This window comes from Calliphora vicina, chromosome 2 (assembly GCF_958450345.1).
Source record: "Calliphora vicina chromosome 2, idCalVici1.1, whole genome shotgun sequence".
Lineage (NCBI taxonomy): Eukaryota > Metazoa > Arthropoda > Insecta > Diptera > Calliphoridae > Calliphora > Calliphora vicina.
The window spans coordinates 112,929,667-112,945,643 of NC_088781.1; the positions used below are offsets into that span (position 1 = coordinate 112,929,667).

At 29.7% G+C, this 15,977-nt stretch overlaps 7 non-coding genes across 7 annotated transcripts; all 7 read right to left on the minus strand.

Annotated features, from left to right (window-relative positions):
• Positions 1-443: 443 nt before the first annotated feature.
• Positions 444-515, minus strand: TRNAP-AGG (transfer RNA proline (anticodon AGG)). The gene has a single exon. It is a non-coding gene; the product is annotated as a tRNA-Pro (tRNA).
• Positions 516-1,012: 497 nt separating this feature from the next.
• Positions 1,013-1,084, minus strand: TRNAP-AGG (transfer RNA proline (anticodon AGG)). Its single transcript has one exon. It is a non-coding gene; the product is annotated as a tRNA-Pro (tRNA).
• A 393-nt stretch (positions 1,085-1,477) lies between these two features.
• Positions 1,478-1,549, minus strand: TRNAP-AGG (transfer RNA proline (anticodon AGG)). The gene has a single exon. It is a non-coding gene; the product is annotated as a tRNA-Pro (tRNA).
• A 311-nt stretch (positions 1,550-1,860) lies between these two features.
• Positions 1,861-1,932, minus strand: TRNAP-AGG (transfer RNA proline (anticodon AGG)). The gene has a single exon. It is a non-coding gene; the product is annotated as a tRNA-Pro (tRNA).
• A 1,301-nt stretch (positions 1,933-3,233) lies between these two features.
• TRNAP-AGG (transfer RNA proline (anticodon AGG)) lies at positions 3,234-3,305 on the minus strand. Its single transcript has one exon. It is a non-coding gene; the product is annotated as a tRNA-Pro (tRNA).
• A 1,927-nt stretch (positions 3,306-5,232) lies between these two features.
• TRNAP-AGG (transfer RNA proline (anticodon AGG)) lies at positions 5,233-5,304 on the minus strand. The gene has a single exon. It is a non-coding gene; the product is annotated as a tRNA-Pro (tRNA).
• An 8,048-nt stretch (positions 5,305-13,352) lies between these two features.
• Positions 13,353-13,424, minus strand: TRNAP-AGG (transfer RNA proline (anticodon AGG)). The gene has a single exon. It is a non-coding gene; the product is annotated as a tRNA-Pro (tRNA).
• Between the last annotated feature and the right edge of the window lie 2,553 nt (positions 13,425-15,977).

Consider the following 15,977-nt stretch of genomic DNA (forward strand, 5'->3'; position numbering starts at 1 on the left):
AATTATCTGTTTTCAGTTAAAAAATATAAATTTGTTGGTTACTGCTATTAAATTTATTCGAAAGATTCACACATAGTCGTGATCTTCTAGATATTATTAACTGAATTTATCATCTATAGCAACGAACTTTTGCTTATATGATCATATCGAATTCGCAAAATTTGAACAAGGACCTTGTTTTTAAAAGTATTTAGTTCTTTGGTAGATTGACTTGAGATTAAAATATTTAAATAGTATTATTTCTATTATCCATCAATTGAAGTATGAAATGTTGACTAAATTTCGTCAGTAATTCTGACAGGCCAGTAAACCCCATTTCAGAAGATATTGTACTGCATTAAACTGCATCAGTGGGTGGATGTTTATAGGGTTTTTGTGTCCACCTTAGTATTAAATATCAATTTTCTTATGTGTATGCTCACAAAAAAACTCATTTCATACTTGGGCTCGTCCGGGATTTGAACCCGGGACCTCCCGCACCCTAAGCGGAAATCATACCCCTAGACCAACGAGCCAGATGGAGTCGAAGTTCCTAAAATGCTGTGAAATATCAATGATCAAACAAAAATAAAAAAATCTGAAATGCTAGCAAATGTATTGCAATTTAAAATAAAACTAATTTTCTGGTTGTATTTTTGATGCACAATAGAGATTTGTTTAACCTTTTTATCATTGTGTTTATCTGAACAGTGGATCGCAATTAGCTCTTGGTGGTATGAGTACTGAACTCTGCTCTATAATGCCATTTTCTAAGTGATGATTTCAAATTATCAATAATGAACTGAAGAATATGATGTTTTTCATGTCATTAGAAGTGCCCAAGTCCACCATTCTCTAGCAGCAAAATAAATTATGTTACACTTGGGCTCGTCCGGGATTTGAACCCGGGAGACCAACAAGCCAGTTAAATATAGATAAATTGAATCCATAAATTTTACTAACAACTATTAAAAACATAAATAAATATGCAGAAAAATGGCTGTATATAATAAAAAAAAATTGGAATGCACTTGGGCTCGTCCGGGATTTGAACCCGGGACCTCCCGCACCCTAAGCGGAAATCATACCCCTAGACCAACGAGCCAGTTAACGGTTTAAAACTTATTTAGTTCAAATTAAAATCTCCACACATTTTATACAAAAATATGTGGGTCAATCTAGTTTTAATTCAACCTCATAAAGCCACTATTTATAATCATGCATTTTCGCATTCCAAGTTTTAAACAAAAGCTGCGTGAGTGCGATCAACTAGTTTGAACTTATTTGCATATCTTTTATGACACAAACTACACTTGTGTACATTATAGGTATTATGTTTTTGTTAATGGGCGCAGTTTACAAGTTAAACATGTGTATGACTACGTGTTATGTTTTCAAATATGTGTTAACATATGTTAAGACATTAGTTTTGGCTTAAAACTGTACTCGTGTTAAAATTACAGTTTTTTTTTTTGCTAATAAAATATTACTATTACTTGGGCTCGTCCGGGATTTGAACCCGGGACCTCCCGCACCCTAAGCGGAAATCATACCCCTAGACCAACGAGCCGGGCGTTGTATGTGGTATTTTATTAATTTATTAGTTGTAGATTCAAAACTATTAATTCAAAACTATTAATTTTGAAATAACCTTGTTTTAAAAATAAAGTTTTGAAATTGATGTTTTGTTTTTAAACAAAATGTTTTTGATTAACATAAATATAAAGACAGATTAATGTTGTTTATTTAAATTTGGTGATCTGGATTTTAAAAACAAGTGGAGCTTTTGTTTTCATTTTAAATTTTTTGATCATTTGTAATTTTTGTATACATAGATATTTATTTTTATATTTTGTGATTTCCAAAATAATTAGTTCACTTGGGCTCGTCCGGGATTTGAACCCGGGACCTCCCGCACCCTAAGCGGAAATCATACCCCTAGACCAACGAGCCGATAATCCATATGCCAAATTATAATTATCGTTAATATTTCCATATTAAAAAGTATGTATTCAAAATAATTGTTGTGATCGAGTGATATGTATAATGTCAGGCCCACTCGGAAAATTCGTAAAACCGAATACAACTAGAGTACATATTTGCAATTTAATCCGTAAAACAATGCTTAGTAGGTGTGGGGTCTGATTTTCAAGCACACACAAAAATTGTGACCTTGCCTTTGAGTTTTTAATGCAGAATTAAACATTTAATCAATTATGTATGAGAACAATTTCGTATAATAACGAGACTCACACTTAAATAAAAATTGTAAAGGGTGTTTATATAAGCCCGATATAAAATAACACAAAAAGTAAATTTATACTGCCACGCCTTATTTTTAGCCAATTTTTCGAGTATTACTGGCTTTATATCACGAATAATATGAACAATGTTGGCCTCCAAAATGAAATACAAAAACTATTTTTTATTAGAATTTTTTCAACATTTATTTTTTTTTTTTTAATATATTGCTACCATAGAGAAGTACACATAGAGCGGAAACTAGAAAAAAAAACTCCAACAAAAAATTACTCAAAATAATCACACATACGAATGTTGTTTTTGTTTTCACAAAATTTTGTTTACTGACTTCTTTGGGCACTAAACGTTCACTATATATTGACCGCGATCCAGTATCGCGATATTTATTGAACGTATAGCATTCAGTATTGATGGATCGTGATCCAAATCGCAGAATAACATAATTTTTCGTGATCCATTACAATGGATCGCGATCCAAATATCACAATATATATTGAACGTGTAGCAGTACCCTTTTTAGTATTTTTTGTCAATTTAAGAATTGAGGTATATTAAATATTTTTTTTTATTAAAACAAATTGTTTGCTCGATATGTTTTCTGACTTCTATCTGTTAAAGTTTGCTAAGATTGGTTTGTTAATTTAAATATAACATTCTTGTATTAAAATTTGTTTAAAATTAAAAAATGGAATAGATAATTATTAAAAGTTATCGCATATAATCTTAAAATAAATTTTAAAAAATATTCGATTTTGTCGAATAATTCGATACAAAAAAACCGGTTTGTCGAATAACTCGAAAACCGTTCTTTTGTAAAAACCGGTTTAAAAAACCGGAAAATTGGAAATAAACCGGTTTTTTGAATAATTCGAAAACCGGTTTGACAGCTCAAATTTTGAAATAACTAAATTGTATTAGGGACCGACATTTTATCAATTGTGCAATTAATATGTACTTATTTTTTGAATGTCTTAAAAAAATGTTTATCACTTGGGCTCGTCCGGGATTTGAACCCGGGACCTCCCGCACCCTAAGCGGAAATCATACCCCTAGACCAACGAGCCGGTGCAAACTTCATTTTCAATTAATGGTTTTAACTCCAGTTTAAAAATTAAAATCCTTTTAATAATAATACAGTGAAGTTTGCTTATAACAAACACTTGTTATATAAAGTATATATTCGGTCCTAACAATTTAGTCAGTTCCGAGGTTTAAACATTTGACCATGAAACTACATAATAGATATTGAAAAAAATATTCATATTGTCTTATATAGAAATGAAAAATTGCAATTCAAAGAATTAAATTATATTAAGAAAACAAAATAATGCAAAAAAAAAAAAGAAAATATGCAACAAAAATATACAGTTATGATTTAAATATGCAAAAATATGCTATTAATAACAATATATGCTGTAAAGAGCAAAATATGTAAAATTTTGCACTTACAAATGGATGCCAAAATTCTTATAATTGTCTGAAACGGATAAATACCAGAATAAATAAATTGTTCAGAGAACAATTTATATTTTTGCAATTAAGAGTATGTTAAAAAAGTTATCTTTAAATATTCAACATCGAATATCTATGCTGTCTTGATGAAGTGTATCCATAACTTTTATTTGTTTAATATTGAAAATCGAATATACTTAAAAATAAAAAAAATTTTTGCCACAAACATATACTTAATTACTACAATGATATAGTATATGATTACCGCAATCATATATATAATTACAGTAACCATAATATTGTTAAAAAATTGGTAAAAATTATGAAATGGTTATGGTAAATATGTAAAACTATATTGTTTGTCTGAGTATAGTATTAGATGAATTTAATTGAGTTTTGTAATATAGGTAGCGGAAAAAATTATGCAAAACTAATTTTTCAGGGTCCTACTCAATGAAAACCAAAAATACCACTTTTCTTTATTGACTATGTTGTAGCTGGCGTTGAGCTTAACAACTTTACTGGACATAGCTTTGCGATATTCGGACATTTAGATGGCTAAAATGCATGAAAAAGGCAAAAAAAAATAAAATTTTTCATATGCGATACATACTAATTTCAAGTCGATATATCTCGATTCCTAGATCTGACCCAGCGAAACGCCGGGACACGTACAACATTTTTTACCGATCTAACATTTCACGGCGGTCAGAGCCGCCACCAATCACTGACCCTACTATTTGTCGCATAGTGTAATTAAATATATTTGAATATGAAACAAAAGTATAATTTTAAATGTTTTTTTTTATGAAATTCATCATCTATTTTTTTCGAAAGATTGCATAAATAGCTATCTAAACTATTTGGGACACATTTTGCTAAGAACAATAGGTAATAAGTTATATGGATAAAAAAAACTCCTGTTTGGCCAAAATGTCAAATTTTGACCTCCTATAACTCAGAGAGTTCTTGACCGATCTTGTTGGAAAATGGTGTCCGAATTACTATCCAATAGAACTAACATTGATGCAAATTTCGCGATCGGAAGACATCGATTTCAAAAGTTGGTTCACTTGACGTGAAATGCCCCATATATAAAAATGAAATGGTCCATGTATGTAATGTCATCACGTGAGAACGGCTAGATTGATTTGGCTGATTTTTTTTTTATTTAATTCGAAATTTTCAGGAGATGGTTTGAAGAAAAAATCAAAAATTTCGGATAAAACTCGGAATTTTTAATAGCGTCCAGTCAACTGTAATAAAAAGCTCCCTAAAGTATGCAGTACAAATTTAGATGTATGTATGTTCGTTGGAGAAACTTGAAGAACTAACATTAGTAAATAGCTACCGTGCGAAGCCGGGGCGGTCAACTAGCAATAGCATTTTTCAATTTTAATTGTGATGAATATTTATGTTTGAAATAATTGGTTTAGTTTTTTGAACAAATGAAAAAACATTAAGATATTTTTATATGAAAAGTTTTCCGGTGTCTGGTTTATTCTGTATTGAAGTTTTTTTTAAAAAAATCACTAACTTGGGCTCGTCCGGGATTTGAACCCGGGACCTCCCGCACCCTAAGCGGAAATCATACCCCTAGACCAACGAGCCGTTAATTTATCGTTGTTTAAGAAATTTTTACAAATTTTTTTAAAAAAATGTGAGAAAGAAATTTAAAATTAAGTTTGAGTTTTTTTGTTTCCTCTTCAAGAAGAAGAAATTATTTATATATTTTGAGCGATAGCTGTTTGACAACATCATTTTGAACACTGCTTATTATGGTTTGAGAATTCATCATGGAAAGACTAATACCGCAACAAAGTGTCCAAATTATTTAGCCGTATTACTAAAATCAGCTTTCGTTGAGAAATGCTTTTCGTGCACTTGCAGCAAATGACACAAAACTATGTTGGAGGTGTTTGTCAAATTTCAAAAAAGGATTATTGTTGTACTCGACAACACATACCAGAAAATAGTAACATTTTTCAGGATATTTTTGTTGCAGAGTGTTATCATTTTTACGCTGTTCTGATAAGCAGCAGAAACATATTTTAAATAATCCAGTGTAACTTTCAATAATATAGTTAGCAATTAAAGCATTTGCTGCATTGTATATCGTATAGACTTGCTAAAATTCTCAACCGATTGTATTAAGAAAATTGTCATGGATACTTGTGTGATTGTAATTGCAGTTAATACTTTACGAAAATATCTCATATCTCAGATAGCACCTGTTACTAAAGTTGCCTTTCGAACAGGCCTTTAAAAATTATATTTCTAGAGAAATTTCATTACAAACTTACCTATATAATGTTTCATAAAAATTGCAAAAGAGCATAACATGTTATTATAATCACTATTCCATATAATATTTATGGCGGCCACTGCACAGTGGTCGGTGCAGTATGGAGTCGGCGGCCAAAAATACTTCCAGTGTAGGTATCAACTTGTAATTTCGGTCACGGCTTTATAAATATGTCAGAACTATTTAATGATAAAATGGAAGTGGTTGATGACTCATACCCTCCCCCTACCATACCTTAGCATCCAAATTCACCCCAACGCGCAGTGCGAGGTTATGACATTCTAGTTAATCAAAATTCCATATCTCGGTAATAAATAATAGTACATTTATAATTTTTGGTACAATATATAATAAGGATATTACACAATTTTTTTTTTTCAAAAATGGGCGTAATTGGACAACTGCCACACCCACTCCCCATATAAGTGAAACTATAAACTTTTTAAAATTGATAAAAAATTAAAAATCAATAAGAAATCTTACTAAAAAAATTGCAAACTAAATCTAGGCGTGGTCCGCTCGCTCATGTGAGTTTAATAAAATCGACTCCTTTTAGGCAAGCCAATCAGAATATGTATTTTTGCCAAAATTTTGAAATTTTTTTGCAATTATAATTTAAGCGTGTTTCTAAATGAATGTATAGCCCTCATTTTTAATATAGTTTTTCACGACATCCTTCACTTTTCGAGCTTTTTCAGCATTCTAAGCACCAAATATCAAAAATATGTGAGCGCGAAAGTTTGCAATTATAAGATGTGACTATTGCAAATACAATTTATAATAAGGACCAAATTCATAAAGTAAAAATACTAAAAGTCCGTGGAAAAGAAAAAAAAACAGACACAATTCTTTACATGCATAACAATAACAAAGCAACGCGAACATAAACTAACAAAACACCTCACAAAAATTCAAAGTTGGACATCAAAAACAACGAGGCCGCTTTGGTGTATGGGAGATAAATCAAAGAGATGCAAAAGGATGCAGCTGAAATTTGCAATTTTAGAATCTTGGAATATTAACTAATAAACCAGAAAAAATCCCATTGGTGACATCAGGGGGAAACACAACTAAAACTCTAGTTGAAATTGAAATATATGGACTAACGAACACTAAAAATGACACTGGGCAAATATTAATTTTATAAAAAATACACAAGAAGCTAAACACATTAAGCTAATTCACTAATTTCAGAAGTACCAAAATAATAACATGAAAAAATACGACTGTTGTGAACAACCCCTCATAACTAAGTGTGCTATTTCAAATCTAAATCAGCTGATATAAAAGACCGATACAAAATAAAACAATTACAAAAATTTTCTGTTACAATGTCAAGTGAGAAAACTAAAATAATAATTATTTTCTATACTATATATAGAATCTATAGCGTCCATTAAATATTATTCTGCAATCACTTTTACGAAAACAAATAAAAATTTTGTTCAAAAAATAATTGTAAACAAAAACAGCTGATTATCAGAGACCTGTGTCGAACACTTTTATCGGCGGCGGAGGCTTGTGAAAAATGGTATGGAGGTTTTGCTTAATTTTTCGAGACTAGAACTTTTTGACTGCGATTCTTGGTGTCGGCTCCCGAATATTATCAGCGACTCGACGGCTCGGCGTATGCGACTAGTAGGGGTTCGGCGCAGGTCTCTGCTGGTTGGATACGACAGCACAATAAACATAGCTTACAGAGTAGTAATAGTTTAGGACATTTTTTGCTTGAATAGCAACAATAACAATTTTAAACCATTGTGAAATATTAGAACATTATGACAATATGACATGATAAGAGACCTTGTGAATTGACCAATTGTAATTATATTAAAATTAAGTTAATACCTTCCAAATCAATATTCATTTTGATTTTTTCAAAAAAACGTTTTTATATTAATTTAAAGTTGCGCTTAATTTTCCACTTTTTCACTCTGCAAAAACCAACTGTCAACATGCTCTCACTTTTGAAGCTATTCTTGAAGAGTATAGTTGGAATAAAACAAAAACAACTATAAATATTAAAACCTTGTTTTTATAAGAAATAGTGATGACACATTTGGTGACAAACTTTTCACTTTGTTTTATCGACCAGTGTGCACTGGTTTAAATAATTATTGCGACATTTTGCTAGAAGAGGCGGTAAATTATTAAAATTTAATTTTAAATAAAACCATTTTTATCTTATATATTTTTCTGTTTTATATTATTTATTTTTTTTTTAATATTAGCGATCAATTAAAAATAATTGATGTGTATATTTTAAATTCTATGCATTATCAACCAACCAGTAGCAAGCTTGATTCGTCATATTATGCTCAGCACTTAGTAGTGCTAATTTTTGTTCGATTTCGCATAATAGATTTTTGGAAACTTTATTTTGAAACATTGTGACATTACGAACCTCTCGTTTAAATATGTTCTGTTTCCAAATTACCTTCCACTGATATGATTTTAAACCCGAGCTATTCCAAAAAATTTCAGTTTGGTTTACTTTAATAGTTACTAAGTATTTAATATTCGAATGATTACTAGATTTAGCAAGTAACACTAAATCGTTCGATTGGACTTTCAGATATTAATATTTTGCCACTTCTGGAGAGGATTCATTTCCAGTGCGAAAAGATATTTCTCTTTGTAAAAAGAAGTAATATGATATGTCAACAATGGTAATAGAGTTTCAATTTTCGATGTATCCAGTAAACAGTTATTTAGAAGATTTTGAAAAGCAATAATTGGTAGTTTTTCCATTTTGAGCAAATTAATATCTTCAGAAGGCAACAGTTGATACACTTTATCTATTACTATCTTCCACATTTCATTATACATATTTTTGTCAATATTTTCTAATTCTCTTGCATGATCTTCCAGATCTTCCAGTTCTTCATTTGAGAATAGAATTTTCAATTTAAAAGCCTGTACCAGTTGTATGGATATAATATGTATTAACGTTTTTCGAACATGATACTTCAACACTAGAGTAAATTGATCTTCCTCTTCATCCATTAACTTCTTGTACACTTCCATAAGTTTTATTATTTCCATTTAATAATCCGCACTGACATCGTGCCAAAATGTCTGTATATTATTTATAATTATATGATTTTGCGTGTTATATATTAAATTATTTCCAGTCAGAAAATATTGTTGATAAGACAGTTGGAAAAACCCACCAATTATTAGAAGCGCGTAAATGCTGATGATATGTTTATGACCGAGCAACATCTTTGTTGCCTTAAGTCCCGGTCCACACTGTGAAACATTTGCTGCAAAACATTTGAGTTTGTTGATGAAAGCGGAAAGAGGAATGAAAAAGGGAACTTTGTTTCATGTATATGAAGTTTTTGTTGAGTATGTCATCCACATTTATTCGTTCGTATTCGTACTGTACAGAAATGTCAAAAACTGAAAAGCAAAAATTTCACTGTGTGGACACGAATGCAGTTTCAAAAGAGAATTTAAAATTGTTTTGCAGCAAATGTTTCACAGTGTGGACCGGGACTAAAGAATCGTGACTGATGTTATTTTATTAGAATACGAAGCATTTTAAATTGAAACTGGAAATTTTGGTGATTGTTTGAAGCAAATAATAAGCATGACTGATAAATTATATTCTCTTTGAGGTGAATTAAAAAGAAAGAAAACAGATTCATCGAGGCAACCGAATTGTTTGCCAATCGAATGATTAGAGTGTATACTATTACTGTGAATAGCTATCCCTGCAAAATCTGGGTAAGGACTTGCAATTACTGAACAAATTACTTATCAATGATTGCTTCATACCATCTTCATTACTTAGAAATAGTTTAGTAATGGCTGGCATATAGCTCATTTGCTGCAACATCGTCCTAACTCAACAAATTTAATTTTTCAGGAACTTTTTTTACCAAATTTTATTTTCTTGTTAAATAAATAACTTTGAAGTCTCATAACTTTTTAATGGTTAGTGATAGAAAGGAAATATTGGTGCCGTTTTCTAAGCTTAAAATGCCTTTGCATTGTGCATGTTTAAATTATTTTTTTATTTTTTATGAGATTTGCGCCCCCTGTTGTGGGTTTGTGGAACTATTTATAAGGATTCAAAAAACATCAATTCTATTAATTTTTTATGCAGAATCCATTGGTGAAATCAGATTTGCAATATATTCAACAGTTTTTGCTCTACAGAAAAATGTGCTCAAAATCCGCATCTTTAGGTGCGTTGAACCATCACAAGGAGTGAATATTTTCCAAATAAAAGGACGCCATTATTTTTTTTTACGCAAAAACCTTCATAAAAATGGTGATACCCGAAAAACAAATGAAGTGACCTGGTCACAAACGAACTCTAATGTATATGTATCAGATTATATGCCAGCCAATACTAAACTACTTATATGTAATGCAGGTGGTATGTAGTAGTGATTGAAAAGTAAGCTGTTCAGTAATTGCAAGTTTTTGCTGGGTATATTGCACATAATACCACACAATTTTACACCCATTATTTTTATGAATCGGTCCATGATTTTTCCTATCCACCATAGAAATATCTTCCCGAAATATGAAGCTATGGTTTATAAATGTCTATAAAATTCAGCAAAAATAGGTTTCGTGCTAAAAGATATCACAAGACTAAATTTTTCATGGATCAGCCCATATTTTACCATAGCCCAGATGCCCGTCCGTCTAGCTGGATGACTGGCCATACCAACTTTGTGCGCAAAGTACAGTTCGCAATTTTGAAGATATTTCTATCAAATTTAGTACATACATTTGTTTAAGTCCAAGCTCAATGCCTGTTGAAACTGGCTGAAATCGGTCTATTATTTCACCTAGCCCCCATACAAATGTCATCCCGAAATTGGACTTTATCGGTCATAATTGTTTAATTTATATAGGTATCTACACAAATTTCGTTCCAAATAAGTCTTATACATATATATCCATAATCGATCCATCGATCCATAATTACTCATAGCTCCCATATAAGGCCAACTTACGAAAATCATTCAGGAATATAAATGATTGAAATTAAAAAAATAAGTTTTTGCTTATTTACTCAGTGTAAGGTATTATATTGTCGAGCTGGACCGATTATACTTTCTTACTTTTTTGTTATTTTCCTTAGACAATTAAAAACAAAAATTGTTTAGACATTTTTTTTATTAGTTTGCCTTAGCAAAACATTTTTAAAGCCACATAACTTTTTAACGCGTTGTCATAGAAAGGAAATATTGGTACCGTTTTGATAAGCTTAAAATGTATTTTCATCATACCATTTTTTCATTTTTCATATGATATCAGCTATTATTTAAGAAAAAAAAGTCCAGACAATGCCCGGCCATTTTTTTTATTTTCATTTTTGTGTAAAAACTCTGGTTGTCATTTATTTCACAAGACCAGTAATTGATAACAACAATGAAGATAGTGATGATGATAATGATGAAGAAGATTATAATAATGATAATGCAGATCAAGATAATGATTTTAATGAAGCTTATGATAATTGGGATATTTGTGGTGAATTTGAGGATGCAGAATAATACAAATATTTTAATATATTTTTTATTAAGAAGGTAAAAGGAAACCAAAGAAAGATTCCCCCAAAACTTTTAATTTTTTTTATATTTTCAGATTAAATTTTACATATATTTGGATACAAATTTATACTAATAGGAATTTATTTTGTTTTTAGAGTTACAGCGAAAATTACATTTTTCCAAAAAACAAAAAACGCCTAACAGGTTAAAATTTTTTTTTCCATTTTTTTTAAAGCTGTGTTTTTATGTATTTATGATTATTCATTACAAAAATTTATAATATTGTCTTTTGTGACTTTTTTGAAAAAAAATTTACATTTATAAAATTTTGTGAAAAACAAAAATTAAAATTTTAATTAAATTGATACTAATATAAATACATATAATAAATTTATTATTTAATTTTTTAATAGCATATTAATTAAGCTTTAATTTCCAATTTTATTCATTAAATTATCGTTTTCGATTCCAAAGTTACAGCATATATTGTAAACTAAGGTTTTTTTTCAAAAAAAATAATATTGGACTTAACGGGTTAAACAATTTTTTTTCTAAAATGCTGTGTTTTTATGGATTTATAATTATTTATTACTAAAAAATTATAATATTCTGTTTTATGACTTTTTTGAAAAAATGTTATTTTTATAAAATTTTGTGTAAAACAAAATTTGGATTTTAAATTAAATTTATACTAATATAAATACATACAATAAATTTATAATTTGTATTTTTTAATAGCACATTAAGCATACTTAAATTTCCAATTCTATTCAATAATTTATCGCTTTCCAATCCAAAGTTACAGCAGAAATTGTGAACAAAGGTATTTTTTTCCAAAAAAACAATAATACGTTTTTTTTTTTTGTTTAACCTTTTTTTTCTAAAATGTTCTGTTTTTAAGTGCTTATAATAACTCATCAATAAAAAATATTATATTTTAATACTTCTATGAATTAATCGCCACTTTGGGTACCATCGAACCCACTGTGCGGCATAGGCAATTGGGACACTGTTTTACTTATTGCTTTAAGATTTTCCTCTTTATTATTTTTTAATAGTGCTATAATATATATAATATATATTTTCCGTTTTTTTAATGAAACTTCTTAAAACGACAGATTTACCTTATTTTTTCTTACGGGAATCTGGAACCATTGCTTATTTGTTTAATATTAAAAATCGATTACACATTCCTTTAAATAACACTCTGCTACAAAATGACACTTTTTATCAGAACTTGAAAAGCCATCTAATGGAGTTTGTAGGCCTAGGTGAGGATATACTAAAACCGTTTTCGAAGATTTTGAAACACGCTCAGAATATATATTGTTTTATTATAAGAGAAAATCTGTCACGTACGGTATGTCACGTACGGTATGTCACGTACGATATTCAATTTTATTTATTATAAAATCATCCACATATTGTTTTTATTTAAATATAACGGATTGTAAAGGAAAAATATTTCGTTTAGTGTAAGAAATTAAAAGAAAACATAACGCCTCTCACGATTCGAAAATTTTCGCATATTTCTACATGTACCTCAAAATGACTTCCGTTTTATGTCACGTACGATATACGATATTTGGACAAAAATGTTTCGAAGGAACTTTTTATTATTTTCAAATATAGTACCCTCTGAATGGAACATAAAGACCAAATTATTTTTCAGATACTCTTATTTTTGCAAAATCTATTCCACTCTATAGGCGTACAAATGTAACGCACGATAATATGGAATTGCCCATATGTATGAATTGAAAACAAAAAATAAAAAGTTTTCCGGTGTCTGCTTTATTCTGTATTGAAGTTTCTAAAAAAAATGTGACTAACTTGGGCTCGTCCGGGATTTGAACCCGGGACCTCCCGCACCCTAAGCGGAAATCATACCCCTAGACCAACGAGCCATTATTTTATAGATGTTTAAGAAATTTTTACAATTTTTTTAAAAAAAAAGGAAATTTTAATTCAGTATTAAATTGTGAGTTTTTTATTTGTTTCCTCCTAAAGAAGAAAAAAATATTTTTGATAAGAAATTATGTATATATTTTCAGTGATAGCTGTTTGACAACATCATTTTGAACACTGCTGTGATAAGCAGCAGATACATAGTTTAATTGTTTTTTTTACAGATCACGTGTGTCTGGTGCCATGATATCATCTTATTGCTATTAATTTTGGCAATTCAATTCAAGTCTCCAAATTATTTAGCCGTATTACGAAAATCAGCTTTCGTTGAGAAATGCATTTCGTGGACTTGCAGCAAGTGACACAAAACTATTAATGTGCGATTTGACTATAAATGGTCGAAAAACCAGTTTTTTCCCCGTAACTCAATATATTAAAGGTGTTTGGCAAATTTCAAAAAATATTCTCGTACTCGACAATACCTATCAGAAAAATAGTAACATTTCCCAGAATTTTTTTTGTCGCATAGTGTTATTATTTTTACGCTGTTCTGATAAGCAGCAGAAACATATTTTAAACAATTCAGTGTAACTTGAAATAATATGGTTTGCATTTAAATCATTTGCTGCATCATATACCGCATAGACTTGCTAAAATTTTCAACCGATTGCATTAAGTAGGTTATCATGGATAATTTTAATTAGAATGTCATGGATACTTGTATGATTGTAACTGAAGTTGATACTTTACGAAAATATCTCAGGTAGCACCTGTTACTAAAGTAGCCTCTCGAAACGCCTTTAAAAATTATATATCTAGAGAAATTTTATTACAAACTTACCTTTATAATGGTTCATAAAAATTTCGAAAGAGCATAACATCTTATTATAATCAATATTCCATATACTATTTATGGCGGCCACTGATTTAAATGCTTATTGCGACATTTAGCTAGAAGAGGTGGTAAATCATTAAATATTTAATTTTAAATAAAACAATTTTTTTCTTATATGTTTTTCTGTTTTATATTCTTTATTTTTTTTAAATATTAGCGATCAATTATGAAGAGTTGATGTGTATATTTTAAATTCTACGCATTATCAACTAACCAGTAACAAGCTTGATTCATCATATTATGCACAGCACTTAGTAGTGCTAATTTTTGTTCGATTTCGCATAATAGATTTTTGGAAACTTTATTTTGAAACATTGTGACATTACGAACCACTCGTTTAAATATGTTCTGTTTCCAAATAACCTGCCACTGATATGATTTTAAACGCGAGGCATCGAGAATAATACCAGTTTGGTTTTCTTGAACAGTTAAGTAAATATTAGTATAATAAGGATTATATAAACCAATTTCCACTAAACCTTTATCGTTCGATTGGACTTGCAGATTTTGAAATAGATAGGATTCATATTCAGTGCGAAAAGATAATGGTATTTCGGTGAAATCATACAACAAACGCAGCTCTCTGGGTAAACGGAAATACAAACAATCCAAGGGCGTATCATTCGAAGTCTTAGGTATTTCCTTTTTATAAAAGGAAGTAATATGATATGCCAACAATGGTAATAGTGTTTCAATTTTCGATGTATCCAGTAAACAGTTATTTAGAAGATTTTCAAAAGCAATAATTTGTATTTTTTCCACTTTGAGCGACTTAATTTGATTAATAATATCTTCAGGAGGCAACAATTGATACACCTTATCTATTACTATCTTCCAAATTGCATTAGACATATTTTTGCTCATCTTTTCTATTTCTCTTGCATGATCTTCTAGATCTTCCAGTTTTTCATTTGAGAATAGAATTTTCAATTTAAAAGCCTCTAATATTTGTGTGGACATAACATGTGTTAATGTTTTTCGAACATGATACTTTAGCAATGCAGAAAATTCATCTTCCTCTTCATCCATTAACTTCTTGTACACTTCTGTAAGTTGTTCTATTTCCATTTCACAATCCGCACTGACATCGTGCCAAAATGTCTGTATATTATTTCCAATTATATGATTTTGTGAATTATATATTAAATTATTACCAATAAGTACATATTGTTGATAAGACAGTTGGAAAAACCCACCAATTATTAGAAGCGCGTAAATGCTGATGATAAGTTTATGACCGAGCAACATCTTTGTTGTCTTAAAGAATCGTGACTGAGGTTATTTTTTTAGAATACGAAGCATTTTAAATTGAAACTGAAAATTTAGTTGAGAATATATTTAAATTCAGACTAAAAGAAGCATTTGGTGATTGTTTGAAGCAAATAATAAGCATAAATTATATTCTCTTTTAGGTGAATTAAAAAAAAGAAAACATATTCATCGAGGCAACCGAATTGTTTGCCAATCGAATGATTAGAGTGTATACTATTACTGTGAATAGCTATCCCTGCAAAATCTGGGTAAGGACTTGCAATTACTGAACAACTTACTTATAAATGATTGCTTCATACCATCTTCATTACTTAGAAATAGTTTAGTAATGAAATTCATGCCAGTTAAAGTGATTTACGGAATCGGGCCTTATATGGAATGATTA